Source organism: Ursus arctos, unplaced genomic scaffold (assembly GCF_023065955.2).
Source record: "Ursus arctos isolate Adak ecotype North America unplaced genomic scaffold, UrsArc2.0 scaffold_20, whole genome shotgun sequence".
NCBI lineage: Eukaryota > Metazoa > Chordata > Mammalia > Carnivora > Ursidae > Ursus > Ursus arctos.
In genome coordinates this window covers 5,125,820-5,143,110 of record NW_026622875.1, presented here as the reverse complement: position 1 = coordinate 5,143,110, position 17,291 = coordinate 5,125,820, and the positions used below count along the sequence as shown (strand labels likewise).

Genomic DNA, 17,291 nt, shown 5'->3' with positions numbered 1-17,291 from the left:
TTGATGGTATTTGCTGTGGCCCTGAAGTAAAAAATGGCCAGTTCTACCTAATAACCCCAGCCTCTACTTCCTCTTCTTCACCATGCCACGTTTCTAATCTGAAGACTCAACTTTAGTTCTTGGACCAATATGGAGCCAAGATGGACAATATTTAAACAGCTTCAGCCTCTTAGTCAGTGGAGTCCAGGTTACCTGGAGTCAAGACAGGTGACCCCTCTGGACTCCCATAGTGCCAACTGAGTCTCAGCTCTCCTCCTTCCCTGCTTGGTGCCCTGGTTTCTAGCTTCATGTTGACAGTGCTGGGCCTTGGGAACTGACTTTGGGAAGATTATTGGTGCCAAGTATGATGTCATTTGCTCCTATGGCACTTGTGTCCTGGCTTGTACTTGCTGTCTCTCTCCTGGGACAGTGGATTCCTGGCCTGAGCTTGGAGACCTGCTGCTTACCAATACAACTTGTCTGTCTGACTCCTCCTGAATGTTGTCTACTCCTGTGGGTGACAAAGTCTGATGGAATGAAAGGGCAGGTTTGGTCCCAGACAGACTCAGTTCAAATGCCAGCCCTGGCACTTCCTACTTGTGTGATCTTGGGTAAGTTTCTCTGCGAGGCTCAGTTTTTCCATCTGTAAAATGGGGGTACTGCTTCCTATCTTATGAGTTAATGATGATTATATCATGTACTGTATGTAAAATGCCTAGCGCATTTACAAGTCCTTGGGAGGAGCTCACTTCTGACTCCTTCCCTTTCTCTGCTTGGTGTCTTCATTATGACTGAAATTGCCATGCCCTTTGTACACAAGGAAGCACTTTCCTTTCTTGACTGCACCATGTTATTGGCTTTTTCAGTTGGTCGCTTTCTCCAGTCTTTGTTTATCTGCGTTAGTAGGTCTTAGGCGAGCTCTTTTTCCTGACTGCCCTGTGTTTCACAGGAGGGGATTATGCAGTTGGACAAAGGGAGCAAAATCCTAGAAGGGAGCATTTTAATTGCTCTCACTCTTGTTCCAATTTGCTAGCTGTTCCTGTGATTAAAATTGGCCTGTATTTATTTATCTGTAGAATGGGCTACGTGGTTCTACACACAGGCTTATGAGATAAGGTACCAGTCTTTGGAATCTGTCGCCTTCTGGCTTCCAACTTGTTTAGCTTAACAGTGAAAATAACATTTGTTGCTGTTAAATTGGTCCCTAGTGGCCATCTTCTGCTTCCAGTCTGTAGTTACCAAGCAGCTGGGCATGAATCAGCAGAGTTGAAAATACTTTAACCAGAAACACTTGGACTTGGCACTAAGGTTGTATTGCCCAGACCAAGGCAGAGGTTAGCCAGCCAATTGACAGGGCACAGGACTAGTGTATGCTTTATGGAGGGTCTGAGAGCAAATCCTGGTTGCAAGTTCAGTATCTAAGACAATTAAGGAGGTCATAAACTGTACATGATTTTGCCTTGCATAGCAAAATCTGAATGTCATTTGAAATGCATTTCATTATGTGCTCTAGTGTTGATGAACTGGATCCAGTTTGCAACATCTGTTAGGTCGACTTGATGGTTATTTTAAGTTGCAGGGAGTGTTCAAAAGCCTGTTTTACAAGTGTCATAAAGTGAATGGAAAATATTTTCTATAATTTCAAATAGCAGAACCCCAGAGGCCCTTGGTCATATTGAAAGAGCCCATGGTCAGCTCAAATCTACCTACGTTTCTGTTCATTATATTATGGCCCTCTGAAATAGTCAGTTTTAATTAGACTGCAGAAAGAATTGTTTTTCAGTGACAGATTAATGCCTAACTTGGAATAGGCAAAGGCATGGATATGGAAAGAAGAAATAAATGAAATAAATGCAGGATAGCTTCTACAACTACTCTAATGAAGGAGTTCAAGTAAGAGACTGTTATTCTTTACACTTAATAATAGAATGTATATTAAGTAACTAGGTTGGGTACTGATTCTCTCCTAGCTTCCTCTTTTCTCCCCACCCTGAAGCAAAAGCACCTTGGTAAATTAAGACATTGAGTCAGTGCCACAGTTCTCATCCATCAGAATCACTGAGCTTTGCTTGGATCCTGTGTTCTAACACAGGGCTCAGCACACTGGGCCTTGGCTGGTTTTTGTATAGCCTCAGGAGCTAAGAATGGTTTTTATGTTTTTGAAGGGTTATAAGAGAAAATAAAAATGAATATTCGGCATAGCTTACAAAGCCTAAAATATTCACTTTTTTTCTTTTTTTACAGAAAATGTTTGCCAACTCCCATTTTAATATAAGATCTTTCTCTTTATGAGCTTAAATTGGACTTTCTAAACTGTGCCCTCTGGGGAGTCAAGAACAGAGAAAGAGTGGAAAAGGCCTGGGTTTCAGAGCTCAATGGACCTGGTTCTGAATCCTGGCTGTGTGGCTTCTACCTGAGAACCTCAGGAGAAGTTACTTTATTTTTTTTATTTTTTAAAAGATTTTATTTATGTATTTGAGAGAGAGAGAGAGGGCGGGGAGAGAGAGGCAGACCATAGAGGAAGAAGGAGACTCCCTGCTGAGCAAGGAGCCCGATGTGGGGCTCCATCCCAGGACCCTGGGATCATGACCTGAGCTGAAGGCAGACACTTCACCACCTGAGCCACCCAGGCATCCCAAAGTTACTTTATTTCTCTAAAGCCTCAGCTTCTTCGGGGTTTCAGGGTTGTGACTCTGTTCCTTGCATTTATAAGATCATAGCAAATGATAATTCTTGATTATTCGTGAAGCCTGTCAAGAGCTGTAAAGGATTGCAACAGGCTTGTCTGCAGATGGGCAGAGGACATGCTGGGCACTTGGTTGGCACCGAGCAGGCATCATCTTATCACTTCAGTCCCAGACCAGGTTCCCCTGGACTGTGGTACTGCTGTGGTTCCTCCAAAGCTGGCCCTTGCTTCAGACCCTGATGAGGACACTTTTTTCTAGCTCACTCTTCTGATGCTTTCAGTGCTCCTCAGCTGCCTAAAGATAGTTTGTCTTCGAGCCTAAGTACTGGGCACTTAATCCAAATATATATGAACATGTGAGCCTTTGATTTGCTGCCAAGAACTATGCTTTCTCCCCTCCTTTCTCCTCTTCTTCCTTAAAGACAGTGTGCGCATTAACAGGGCCAAAAAAGAATTTGATCCTTCTTAATTGTCCCTTTCCTATTGTCACTGTGATTTCCAGGTGACTTTAGGCAGGGAATTTAAACTGTTGTTTCTTTTTCTTTCTAAATAAAGCAAAATAGACAACATCTCTGCTTTATACCAGGAAGACTCAGAGGCATGCATTCTGGGAGGAGAGCACCTGGGCTGAAGTTGTGGGTGTGGTTTTAGAAAAAGTCTCCTTTACACTTGCTGTTTTGGAATGATTGGGGCTGAGAGGTTCTCTGGCTATGTAGTTAGGCACTGCTTGAGTTTCCAAGGAAAAGCTTGACAGATTGTTCCTATGGACCCCCACACCCAACCTATGAGATTCTGAGAGGTGTGTGCAAAGATCAGGCCGTTGTCCTTTTCCTGGAAGCGTAAGGCTGCTGGGCAAGCGTGGCCTTACAGCAGTGCTTGGTGTGTGACCTCAGCAACCGGGCTGCTTGCCAGGATCTCTCACACCGAGTACAGATAGCAAATGCTGAATTAGGGCTCTGCACCTCTAGCACATGGCTGTATTTAGCAGGAAGTGAAGAAACCCGAATGTGAGAAGGTCCTTGCCAACCTTGTCAGAAAGTAGATGATGTTTATAACGCCTCTTATTCATGTACCATTTCCCTTTAAGGATCGAAGTTTTTATTAAGATGTTACTTAAGTATTCTGTGAGGATATTTCTTTTGTCCCCCTATGTATTATCAATAAATAGTTTTTTTGTTGCTGTTGTTTAAGGGCCAAATGGCTCTTCTGACCTGGCCTGAGAAACCCAAGTTTTCTGGATGTGAAAATCGATTTTGTACACGTAATGTCGTTGAACTGTATACTTAAAAATAGTTGAGAGCAAATTTCATGTTGTGGATGTTTTACCCCAACTTTATAAAATCTATTTTAAATGATCAAAATTTATTTTTATTTTTATTATTTTAAAAAGATTTTTATTTATTTGTCCGAGAATGAGAGAGAGAGCGAGCACAAGCAGGGGGAGCGGCAGGCAGAGGGAGAAGCAGACTCCCTGCAGAGCAAGGAGCCTCATGTGGGACCCAATTCCAGGACCTGAGCCGAAAGCAGACGCTTAACTGACTGAACCATCCAGGCATTCCTCAAAATTCAGTTTTAAAGAAATTATTAAATAGTAGTTATCTCATGGTAGTTTCAATTTTTTTCTTTGCCTATTTTTTCTTTTTTTACATTTTCCAAGTTTCTTGTTGTTGTTTTTCAGTAAATATACATTGAAGTGGGTTTTTTAGCACTGTTCTACGAATACTAACAAGTACTCCTTATCTCCTCACACTTAGTTTTATTTATTTATTTAAGGATTTATTTATTTATTTTAGAAAGAGTACGAACGTGTGTGAGCAGGGGGAGGGGCAGGGGGAAAGGAGAGGGAGAGAGAATCTCAAGCAGACTCCATACTGAGGGGGAGCCCACGTAGGGCTCGATCTCATGACCTTGGATCACAACCTGAGTTGAAATCAAGAGTTGGACGCTTCACCAACTGAGCCATCCAGGCACCCTTCTTTTCATACTTCTAGAGCAAATTTAGCCCATTGGTTAACTGCATGCATACATTTAAGACAAATATTTATTTTGAAATTCAAAAGTATTTTTCTTTAATAATCCCTGCCTGAGAGATTCAGAAGTGAAGGGAATGGTTTTGATTTATTGGAATTATCTACACACAGTGTATCTCCTTTGTGCTAGAAAGCGATAATGTTTGAAAACTTGACATGCAGATCTCTACATCTGAAACAAAGTGGGGCACTAGTATAGTTTACACATTTGGGAAACTTTGTTTATAGATACATAGAAAAGGATTTGTCATTTAAAAACAGCAACTGGCAAGATGTATTAACTTGCTTAGACCAAAGCGAGTTAAATAAGGAAATATTTGGAAGGAAGTAGGGGAGGATGGGAAGTTAGCTCACAACTTTCTACCAGGAAGTTGCCTCTTTTCTCCTCCCTAATGTTTCATTGCTCCCCCTCCACTTTGGAGCTGTGTCTTCATGCCTGCCTCGGGCCTGGTGCGGTCTGAACAATAGATCTGCCTCCGACTAGGTTCGGCCCGGAGCCCAGGGCAGGGCAGATGACAGAGTGATCGGAGAGGTGCTGCCATGACTGCCCCACACTTGGCGTCTGTGCCTTTCTTCCCATTTCTGCACAGTCACATTGTATCCATCCTTAGAACCTGGCTCAAATGTTCTCCCATGAGGCTGTTTCTAATCCTTCCACTCCAACATAGATGCGCTCTGCTTTCTCTGAATTCTCCGAGCACAGCTTCTTCCAAACCCTTTTGCAGAGCAGCAAGTACATGTTCATTGAAAATAGCGCTGGTCCAACAAGTCTGGGATTCCCTGTATGTCAGAGCTGCCTCTTGTAGAGTCCTGGGTGCTCATTAGCATATTAAATGTTCTGAGAAACCTGTTTAATCCAGTGTTAAAAAGAAAAAAAACACCAAGAAATTTTGATTACAGAACTTTTCCAGGAACAATGATTGATATTTTGAGGAAGGCCCGAGTGGTCCATAGTTGGTGCTTAGTAATAAGTATTCTTCTGATAAATAAGTGTCCTTCTATTCTCATAATATAATATTTAATATTCTACCATTAGAAGTTATTCCTAGGGGCTGTGCAGGGAGCACCAGATTCCTGGGATATACAGTTACAATCAAAGAGAAGGGGAAGGGTGAAGAATGCAGAAAGGGAGCTTTGCTAAAATAAACCAAACATTTTACATTTTGCCTAGGGCAGGGTTCTGAATGAGGTTTTACATTCAATCCAGTGGACTGATAATGGGAGCAATGGAAGGTTATAAGTATTTTGGGTCCTGGTCCTTTTTTTTCTAGGAAGGGTAGTGTGTTGAACTATATGCTAAAAACTGAAAGGAAGAGAAATCCTAAATGTAAACACTACTCCTCAGTTACTGAGAAGTCATCTTTCTCCCCTCTGCTTTTTGCATTCTCACAAGGATACACTGTCAGAATACACATGGTCTTGCCTTTTGCATAGAGCCCCCAATTTTCCTTCAACTCAGGAAGAGATAGAGGAACGGACAAGTTTAAAAATACCTGGATATCAGTTGAAGTGATTCTTCCTTCTTAGGACTAAAAAGTATCAGGACTAAGGAAAAAGGTGTGAATCGTATGTATGTATATGATATCTCTGCGATCAACAGCAATTTCATTTTTAGGTGAAACCCATAGACCTCAGGTTGGGACTTTAGATATTTGTGAGTACAGTGAGAATTGTTTGTTATATTTCATTTCCGTGAAAAACAGAACGTTTTTATGAAATGAGAAAGGAAATTCATTTTCCTTCGAAGATGTAAATCCAGCCTAAGAGGAAAATACAGTTGAAATGTGAAATTTATGAAAGGCAGAGAAAGTATGTTTTTTAACCCAATGAATTACAGGCTCTGTAAAGAAAAACTACCTTTGGTTTGTTGGGGCAGGGGTAGATAATATTAAAAATTTCCCAAGATTCCTTTATTTTATATTGAGTTTTTTTCCATGTGATATTTATCTATACTGGAGGAAAAAACCGAGGACTCTGTCTAGCTTCTGATGAGATATAGGGCAAATCTAGAAAACTATACTGAGAGATGTTATATTCATGCTTCTTCTGTGTTCCTGAATAAATGGGCAGCAAGGCATATTCTCTATCCTCAGTGAGGCCTCCATCATCAGATACGGGAGCTTGTATGACCTTACTCCAGACTTTGTCTTAGGATTGCAATGAGAAGCTTGGATACATGGTTATTCCACAGCTAAGATCTCCTTCCTTCCATTTTCCATTCGGTTACGTCTGAGTCTTCCTTTCTTTCCTTTTTTTCCCCCAAGTTTTTATCGATTTATCTAAGTAATCTTTACACCCCAAGATCAAGAGTCACATACTATTCTGACTGCACCAGACAGGCACCCCATATCTGAGTCTTTCTTACCAGGAACTATTGACTAGAACAACGGTCAGTCTTTTTAGTGCTTAGAATAACTGCAGATTAGAAATTCCTGCTGGTGCCATTGGCATAGAGAAGAAGGTGAAGAAGTACAAAAAAGTGGTAGAAAAGAAGAAAAGTTATGAGGAGAAAAATAAGAGGAGAGAAAGAGAATAAAGAAGGAAGCTATATATGTGAGTTGGGTCTACCAGTCATTTCTTGATCTCACACCTGCATGGGCACCTTCAATCTGTGAACTGTGAGGATATTTCTAAGGTAGAAGGGCTCCCAATCCCAGTGGCAGAATGGACTCTAAGATTATATGCAAAAAAAAAAAAAAAAAGATTATGTGCCAGACTAAGGAGTTTGAAGAGTCATTGAAGGTCTTTGGGCAAGTGAATGGTAAAATAAATTTGAAGCACTGGTTGATTTTAGAGGTTGATGGGCAAAGTGGATGAGAAGAGGGGCAAGATTTGTTAAGGTGTGAGGTGAGGAAAGCTTGAACTAGAACAGTGGTGTTGGTGAGTAGGCCGGAGGGGGTGCCTATGAAGATAAGAAATTCTAAAATGGAGGAGACAGTAATTGGATGTGTATGATAGCCACACATCTGAATCTTTACACAGCATATACTTACAAATATCTGTCTTCAAACCGTAGTAATAGTTGACAAATCCCGATATTTTAATATTCAGACTATTTTTTCTTTTTTTTTTTTTTTTGTGGTAGCACTTTTCTTTTTCTTCCAGTTTTGTAGATCATTTCCTGATTTTGTCTCCATAAATAAAGATTTCAGTACCTTAATGGGCTGAAGGAGACAGAGAGGCAAAGGTGACTGAAGATCTGCATCTTAGGAGCTGAGAGAGTTGTGGTGCCTTTGATGAAGACAGAGAAGTTGAGAACGGGAGCTGGTTTGATTGTGAGGTGAGGGTGGTTTGGAAGAGGGTGAGTTCAGTTTGGGACATATTTAGATTGAGGAGACAATTGGCCAGGTAAGTATCTGTTATTGGCTATAACCTGGATGGATCGTGGGGACAGGGCCTGGAAGTAGAGATTTGAGAATCAATTATGTGGAGCTGTTGGTTAAGACTATGCAATGCAGTCTGTTCATCAAGGGATAGTTAGCAGATGGAAGAAAAAGGATAATTTAAAGAGAGGTAGAATTGTAGTATGAGAAAACCAGAAATGCACAAGTCGGGGAAGCTCCAGGAAGAAAGACTTTGAAGGAAAAGTTTAAGGTTGCCAGATGCTGCAAACGTATCAAAGTGAACTCAGCACACCAGAATTGTCAGGAAGTTTGGAACTCTTCAAGAGCAGTATCAAACACAAAGAAAAGGTTATGGAGCAAAGACAAAACTGCCGCTTAAGAAAGGTTGGTGGTAAAGTTGAGACCAGTATAATCTTAAGGAGAATAGGACATGTTTTGTATGAAATTAGTGCCTTACTCATGATTGCGCAGACAGCGTATTTGTTTGAAAGCCTTTGTCTAGTATTTGCAACACAGTTCTAGTAAATTGGAATGCCTTTGATCTGATGTCCAACTGAGTTATTGAGTCACTGCCCTACATTTCTTTCAGTTCCTTACCCCATTTAGTAGCATTCCTAGTACACCAAAATACTGACTACAATAATCAACTGATAGTTTTTTAAATTCTGAAAAATAATATAGCCCACAGAAAAATATAGCAGTCATCCTATTAAAAATCTGATTCTCTGTATTTTTCGACTGCCGTTGGTCTTTTCAGCCTGCTTCTCTTCTGCCATCATTTTGCAGTGTCTTCTGATATGTTTTGGGACAAGCAAAAGCAAGCCTTCCTTTGTTTTACTTGTGCATGGTAACTTCTAACTTCTGTTGCCCTGTCTCTTTTTGTGTGCTGCCGGAAGTCTTGCCTTGATATTTATAATGTGGTCAAAGTGATGGATATATAGCTGTTGAACTACCTGGGTGGCAAAGTTGAACAATAGATGGGAAGAAATTCAGGAATGTATACTGAGTATCATTACTATGGTAGAAGGTAATGCTAAGTCTGAAGTGATACTGTGAGTCCTAGAATACTAACTCTGTCTTTAATAGGTCTGACTTCAGCCAGATTGCTTACTCTCAAATGGTCTAAATTTTTTCTTTTACATCATAACAAAAACATTTCTAAAATTAAAAAAATTTTTTGTAAGATATGCTGAGATATGTGATTAGTGATATTACATAGTCTCATTGAATGTGGCATAAGAAACTGAATAGTTCATTTCATAAGAAATCACTTGGTGGAGGTCTAGCCTGTAGACTTAAGTTTTCATTCAGATTCCAGCATTGTTGAAGGCAAGATGCTTTTCCTTTCCAAAATTCATTTCCCATTATCATTGAATGTGTAGTAGGGAAGGCCATATGACAGATACAGTGATAGGGCAGTAGCAGTGAATGTTTGCTGAACATTTATTTTGCCATCTATTGATCACTCCTTCAACAAATATTTATTGATCACCTACTGTGTTTCAGGTGGTATTCTGGGTGCTGGGGATACAATAATGAAAAATTTCTTGCCCTCTTGGAGCTTATGTAACTAACTGGTAGTAAACAAAATACGTTCCACTGCCTAACATACTGTAAACTTTATGGATTACTTTTGTAAATTTCTTTCTTTATTCACTAGCTTGTAAGATCCATGAGGGAAGGTAGATTAGCCTGTAGAGCTAGGTTGACACCATTATTATTATTATTTTTTAAACGGACCTTACGTATGTAGAATTAGATTGATCATAATCTTTGCTTTGTGACAAACTGCATCATCGGTCATTTTATTATTAGTTTTTTTTTAATGTACTAATAATGTAAGTAATACCTATGAACCAATGCCAAGAACTAGAACACTGACACTAATTTTGATCTACTAGGTAGATCTATTTGTGTCTTATTTTGAAGGACTTTTTCTCTCATTTTTTAAAAAAATTTTAGTTCCAGTATGGTTAACACAGAGTGTTGCATTAGCTTCAGGTGTACCATGTAGTGATTCAACAATTCTGTACGTTTCTTGGTACTCATCACGACAAGTGTGTTTTTAATCCCCTTTACCTATTTCACCTATCCCCTTACCTATCTCCTCTCTGTTAACTATGAGTTTGTTAAGAGTCTGCTTCTTGGCTTGTCTCTCTCCCTGTCTCTCTCTTTTAAGATTTATTTATTTATTTGAGGGAGAGAGAGAGCATAAATGAGTGACCAGTGGGGCGGGCAGAGTGAGAGGGAGAGAGAGAATACTCAAGCAGACTCTCCGCAGAGTGTGGAGCCTAATGTGGGGCTAGATCCAGGACCCTGAGATCATGACCTGAGCTGAAATCAAGAGTTGGCCACTCAACTAACTGAGCCACCCCGGCACCCCTGGCTTGTCTCTTTTTTGTTTGGTTTTTTAAGTTCCACATATGAGTGAAATCATACGGTGCTTATCTTTCTCTGAATTATTTTACTTAGCATTATACCCTTTAGATCCACCCATGTTGTTGCAAATGGCAAGATTTCATTCTTTTTATGGTTGAATAATATTCCAGTATGTATACACCACAGCTTCTTTATCCATTCATCTATTGATGGACAATTGGGTTGCTTCCATAATTTGGCTATTGTAAATAATGCTGCAATAAACATAGGGGTGCATATATCCCTTTGAGTTAATATTTTCATATTCTTTGGGTAAATACTCAGTAGTGGAATTACTGGATCATATGGTATTTTATATTTTTAGTGTTTTGAGGAACCTCCATACTGTTTTCCACAGTGGCTGCATCAGTTTGCATTGGTTCATAAGAGTTCCTTTTTTTCCACATCCTCACCAGCACTTGTTTCTTGTGATTTTGATTTTAGCCATTCTGACAGGTGTGGTTTTGAATTGCATTTCCTGATAATGAGTGATGTTGAGCATCGTTTCATGTGTCTGTTGGTCACCTGTATGTTGAAGTGATTTTTTAAAGCAGACAGCGGGGACAATATGGAGTCCAGGTAGGAGGTGGGCAAGAAAGGAAGTGAGGTGACCAGTTCAAAGTGAGGGATGATGAGACATAACCTGAGCAATGACAGCGGAATGAAGAACTACATGGGGTTGGATTTAAGAGAGAATGGATTATTGCATTGCCATTGTGGCACAGAATTATTATTCATTGACTCTTCACACATGTTTAGATAAGGTGCATGATGATGAAATCACTGTTGGTTTTATTTGCTTTCATACTTACAACATTTAGTGCTACAAAGCTAGAGAGTCTCAGAATTTTTATATGAGATTTAAATTTTTATTGTAAAATATTTAAGACATAAAAAGATATGCAAAAGGATATAAAATTTAATGCATTAGACTCCCATAGTCATACTTCCTAGTGTAAGAAATTAAATATATTAGCCCCTGTATTCTGTTCCTTGATTTCATTTCTTTCTTTTCAGCCTCAATAGTAACTTCACTATTTAAATTGGCTGTGTATCATTCCTTTAAAAAAAAACAAACCAAAACTATATATGTATGTATCTCTAAGAAATTTATAGTATCATTTTATATGGTCTTAAACTTTATATGTATGGTATTCTGCTGTGTATATTTTTTTGCAGCTCTATTTAGCTGAGTTATTTATGAGATTCATTCATGTTGATGCATGTAGCGTTAGTTCAGTCCTTTTCACTGCTGTTCATCGTGTGGCTATATCATGATTCATTTCTCTCTTTTCCTGTTAATGGATATTTCAGTGTTTTCTATGTTTCGGTACTATAAACAATGTTGCTATGAACATTTTTGTACATGTTTCTTTTCATAAACATACAAGAAGGTTTTTTTTTTTTAATTTTATTTATTTATTTGAGAGAGAGAGAGAGAGTGAGCATAAGTGGGAGGAGGGGCAGACAGAGAGGGAGAGGGACAAGCAGACTCCCCGCTGAGCAGGGAGCCTGACACTGGGGTCCATCCCAGGACTCTGAGATCATGATCTGAGCTGAAGTGAGATGCTTAACCGACGGAGCCACCTAGGCACCCCTGTACATGTATAAGAGTTTTTAGGATATATTTGTAGGAGTGGAATTGTGAGGTGGTAAGATATGCACACTTTATACTTTATTAGATATTATTAAATTGTTCTCCAAATGGGTTGCACCAATTTACGCTTTCATCAGTGTGCATTGCAGAGAGTGTTCTTGAACTTGACAGATGGGAAGTGAGCCTATATTTTGTAGACCAGGCTTTTATAGACTAGTGCTAGTGTAGACAGGGGCAAGGCAGTATGTGATGTAGGAGAACCACCTCCCAAAGCACACACTTTTCCTCCCTCTGTTCTATCTAGGTTTTGACCCATCAGTGTGTATGTGTTGTTGGTACTGGGAACTGGGAAATTTAATTATAAAAAGTCCTTACTTGGTGAGCCTTTCTCGCTCTTTGAGAACCTTCAACTTGGTAGCTAGTTGATGTAATGCTTATGCCATCTCTGAAGCTATTATAACCCCTCATTTTAATTTGTTTTGTTTATTGGTGAATTTGCCCAATTCTAAGAATTTGTTTTTTCTTTATTTCTGCAGTTAAAAAATGGAAATATATTAGAATTCTTATCTCCAGTGTTATTGTCAGATACTGTCTGAAACAATGGATTGCAGTTTTATATGTAACCTCAAAATCTTTTTGCTTAGCTGGCATTTTAAAGATAGCTTTGTTTTTGATTTTTTTTTTTTAAAGTAAGCTGCACCCCCAGCACGGGGCTTGAACTCACGACCCTGAGATCAGGAGTCGCATGTTCTGCCGACTGAGCCAGACAGGCGCCCCTAGATAAGAATGTTTTAATATAATAAAACTATAATAATTAGATTTCTTTGATACATTTTAGTTTAAAACAGTACAGCTAAGAGTCCTGGAAGAGATCTAGGATTCAGCCTTGACTCTGCTAGTTTAGTTATGACCCATTCCTTTGCTTTCCAGCTCCCCAAATTTTGTTGTTATTGTCTTTTCTTCTCTTTTCATTATATTTGTGGGGTTCTTTCTTTATTTTGAATCCCATTACATTCTAGTAGGATTTTGAGAGAGTACAAAACTAAATATGAATTCAATGTGCCTTATTTTAATGGTAGTGGTATTATTATTTATGGAGCCCTTGCTATGTGTTAGGTATTGCAGTGACTGTATTACCTATGTCATTGTATTTAATTCTCTTGATAGCTTTAGGAATGAAGGGGCAAAGGTGGAATCAGAATTGACATCTTCTAGTGGCCGAGACTGTGTTCTTCCCACCGTGCCACGTAGCTTCTAGGCTTTTTATTATAATCTGGAAAAGATTTGTAATACAGTGTGTATGTGTTTATTTTTTGTACTTGTTTTATAACAGTGATTATTATTAATGATATGCTATTTAAGATTTTGGAGAAATCACCCAACGCAACTGTCATTCTTTTAAAATCTTTTCATTTTAGCTTTTCTTTACAAAAGCTGACCTCTTGGCAATCATCAAATGAGATACTCTTTGTATGAAGAAATTAGTGTTCTTTTAATGAACACAATGAAGTATTCCCAGGATTCTTGAATCTAAAGGACTCAGAGCTCTTATCATTTAAATAAACTAAAATAGTTCTTATCTTCTCTGATCTTTGCTCTTTTAGTAATTGCTTTTTGTTACAGGACACCTGGCATGATTAGGGTCCTTTCAAAGGAAAAATTTCCTAGGGATATTTTATATCTATTAGATATTTTATATCTGTTTCATATCCATCTACACGTATGTGTATGTATGTATTTGTGTGTGTGTATGTGTGTGTGTATTATGTATATAATTTATGGGTATGTTTATGTATAACGAGAGTGTTTCTGGGTCCAAAAATTTTGGTTTGTGCATTTAGTATTTAATGTAATACCATTGTCTTTAGGTTCCTTAAAAGTCTCTCTTTTTAAAAAATTGCCTGCTTGTTTTCCATAAGTAAACTTCCTTCCTAACCTTCCTTCCTCTCTTTCTTTCTTCCTTCCTCTCTTTCTTCCTTTTTCTTTTCTTTCTTTTCTTTCTTTCTTTCTTTGTTTGTTTGTTTCTTTCTTTCTTTCTTTCCTTCTTTCGATTTATTTATTTGAGGGGGAAGGGGCAGAGGGAAAGAGTTTTAAGCAGACTCCATGCGGAGCCCATTGTGGGGCTCAATCTCACCACCCTGAGATCACGACCTGAGCCGAAATCAAGAGTTGGATGCTGGACTGACTGAGCCACCCAGGCGCCCCCCTTCCTAACTTTGTTGAGCATAATGATAGTAATTACCTGTGAGCAATATAGGTTGGAAGGCATATTTCAATTTGAAATGTGGTCAAATAGAAATTACCCAAGTGTAAGTCATAATTTATGTAGTCCCACAATGGTGAAAATGTTTTAGTAGTAATGAAAGCTAACACGCACCAGATCTAACAATGTTGAAATGGCTGGGCTGTCCACAGATACTCTACTACAATTATTGAACAAACAGCTGAAGTATCTGTTATGTTTAAGGCACTATCCCAGGCCTTATAGTGCATAAAGTTGAATGCAAAAAATTAAGAAAAGTTGAATTAGAATATCTAAAAAGAAGAATATTCAAAAAAGGACTGTGTTTAAGAAAAAGAACATGATTTCATTCTTTTTTATGGCTGAGTAATATTCCACTCTCTCTTTCTTTCTGCACACACACACACACACACACATATATATATATATATATATATATAGCGAATACACACACACACACACATACACATATACATACCACATCATCTTTATCCATTCATCGGTCGATGGACACTTGGGCTCTTTCCATAATTTGGCTATTGTTGATAGTGCTGCTGTAAACATCAGAGTGCATGTATCCCTTCAAATCAGTTTTTTTGTATCCTTTGGGTAAGCACATAGTAGTGCAATTGCTGGATTGTAGGATAGCTCTATTTTTAACTTTTTGAAGAACTCCCATACTGTTATCCAGAGTGGTTGCACCAGTTTGCATTCCCACCAAGAGTATAAGAGGGTTACCCTTTCTCTGCATCCTCGCCAATGCCTTTTGTTCCTGTGTTGTTTTTAGCTATTCAGACAGGTGTGAGGTATATGTCATTGTAGTTTTGATTTGTATTTCCTTGATGATGAATGATGTTGACCATCTTTTCATGTGTCTATTAGCCATGTGTATGTTTTCTTTGGAAAAATGTCTATTCATGTCTTCTGCCCATTTCTTAACTAGATTATTTGTTTTTTGGGTGTTCCATTTTATAAGTTCTTTTAGATTTTGGATACTAAACCTTTATCAGATACGTCATTTGCAAATACCTTCTCCCATTCCATAGGTTGCCTTTTGGTTTTGTTGATTGTTTCTTTTGCTGTGCAGAAGCTTTTTATCTTAATGAAGTCCCACTAGTCTATTTTTGCTTTTGTCTCCCTTGCCTCAGGAGACATTTCTAGTAAGAAGTTGCCATGGCTGATGTCTAAGAAGTTACTGTCTGTGTTCTCCTCTATGATTTTGATGGTTTGCTGTCTCACATTTAGGTCTTTCATCCATTTTGAATTTATTTTTGTGTATGGTGCAAGAAATTGGTCCAGTTTCATTCTTTTGCATGTTGCAATGATGTCAGTGGAGGCAGAGAGTATTATGCTAAGAAATAAGTCAGTCAGAGAAAGACAAATAGTTTATGATTTCACTTATATGTGGAATTTAAGAAACAAACTGAATGAACATGGGGGGAAGAAAAAAGATAGGCAAACCAAGAAACAGACTCTTAACTATGGAGAACAAACTGAGGGTTACTGGAGGGCAGGTGGGTGGGGATATGGAATTCTACACCTGAAACTAATATTATACTGTATGTTAACTAATACAAATTTAAATAAAAATTTGGAGGAAAAAGAGACCATGAGCTCAAAAGGGGAAAACATACAAACAAAAACCATAAGACAAAAGAAATATGAAAAGTGAATCTTAGAAGACAAAGAAAGTAAAAAAAAAGTCACTACTCATAAGATTGAAACTGTCTTCTGTTATCTCAAGAGAAAAAAAAAAACCCAATTTACATAAATTAGTATGCATCGTTTGTACAAGCTCTGTATGCCTGGAAGGTTGCCAGCATAGCCTTTGGTGAGACAAAGTTCAGGGGAGTTCTAATTTACAAGAAACCAGTTAATGTTGTTTTCTGTTCTTTATCTAGTTGTTTACTGCCTTTGATTTTTCTTAATGCTTTTCTTGATTACAGATGGCTAGAGTAGTGAGGGAATTTTAAAAAATGGTTGATGTATCATATATTAATAGGAAGTAATGTTAAGACTCTTAATCTGTTGTGCAGATGTATTACTGATTATACTTTTGATCTTCATATATAATGATTCATCTTTCTAATGTTCTTTATTCATTTTCGTATTTATAAAATCATTATTAGTATTGATATGACCAGAGGTCATTAGTATAACAATAATACTAAAAAACTGCTACCATTTTTTCAATATACTATGTGCCAGGTACTCTAAGTACTTTTTATATATTAGTGTATTTAATTCTCAGGAACCCTATGAGGTAGGCATATTAGTACTCCTTTATAGATGATGGAAGTGGGGCACAGAGAAGTTAAATAATTTAAGTCCCTATAACTTCCAAGCCTGGGATTTAAATCCCAGTAGCCCTGACAACAGTGCTATTCAGTATAGATGACCAGGCTGACTTAATCTAAAGTTGGCTTATTTGAATTACTGTGGACATAATATCCAGAGACTAGAAGAACTCTTGCTTTTATTATGCAGTTCATATCTAGACATAAAGTTCTCATTGAATTTCAAAAACAGTTATTTATGAGTGCTTGTTAAACTACTGAATCATAAAGTTCGTGGTATTTTGAATGCATGTTTTAACATTGTTGGTGTGTGATTAGGGGAGGGAGTTCTTATGCGGGAAAGGTCATGGGCTGGAATCCTGTGGGTGTCCATTAGCTTGCTCAATCTGTGTGGTCGAAGTCAGTCCTTTTAAGCCTAGCTGCCCATCTGACAAAAGTGGGCATTTGGGCATCATGGGTGTCAGATGTGAGGATGTGGATAGGTTAGTGCCTCCATCACTCGGATGATGGCCACACATCCAAGCTCTGTCACTGAAAGCCTCAGTGAAAAAAAAATTGTATACAGTAGTAAGTCCTCCCTTATCTGCAGTTTTGCTTTCTGAGGTTTCACTTACCTTGTCAGGATTTCATTGTTTTCAGACATTACCTCACTGTAGGTAAAAGTAATAGTCTTGCCTCTCAGATTAGTCTTATGATAG

General features: G+C 38.4%; 1 protein-coding gene across 3 annotated transcripts in view; it reads left to right on the top strand.

Moving 5' to 3' along the window:
- The window catches only part of PPM1L (protein phosphatase, Mg2+/Mn2+ dependent 1L), a 281,955-nt gene that overhangs the window by 49,195 nt on the left and 215,469 nt on the right, over positions 1 to 17,291 (top strand). Inside the window, exon 1 of one of the 3 annotated variants that reach the window (XM_057316098.1) lies at positions 2 to 590. The exons of the other annotated variants lie outside the window; for them this stretch is intronic. The gene's annotated coding sequence lies outside the window, so the exon portion shown is untranslated. Of the gene's footprint in view, position 1; positions 591 to 17,291 lie in introns of those variants that run through there. 3 annotated transcript variants of the gene reach the window in all.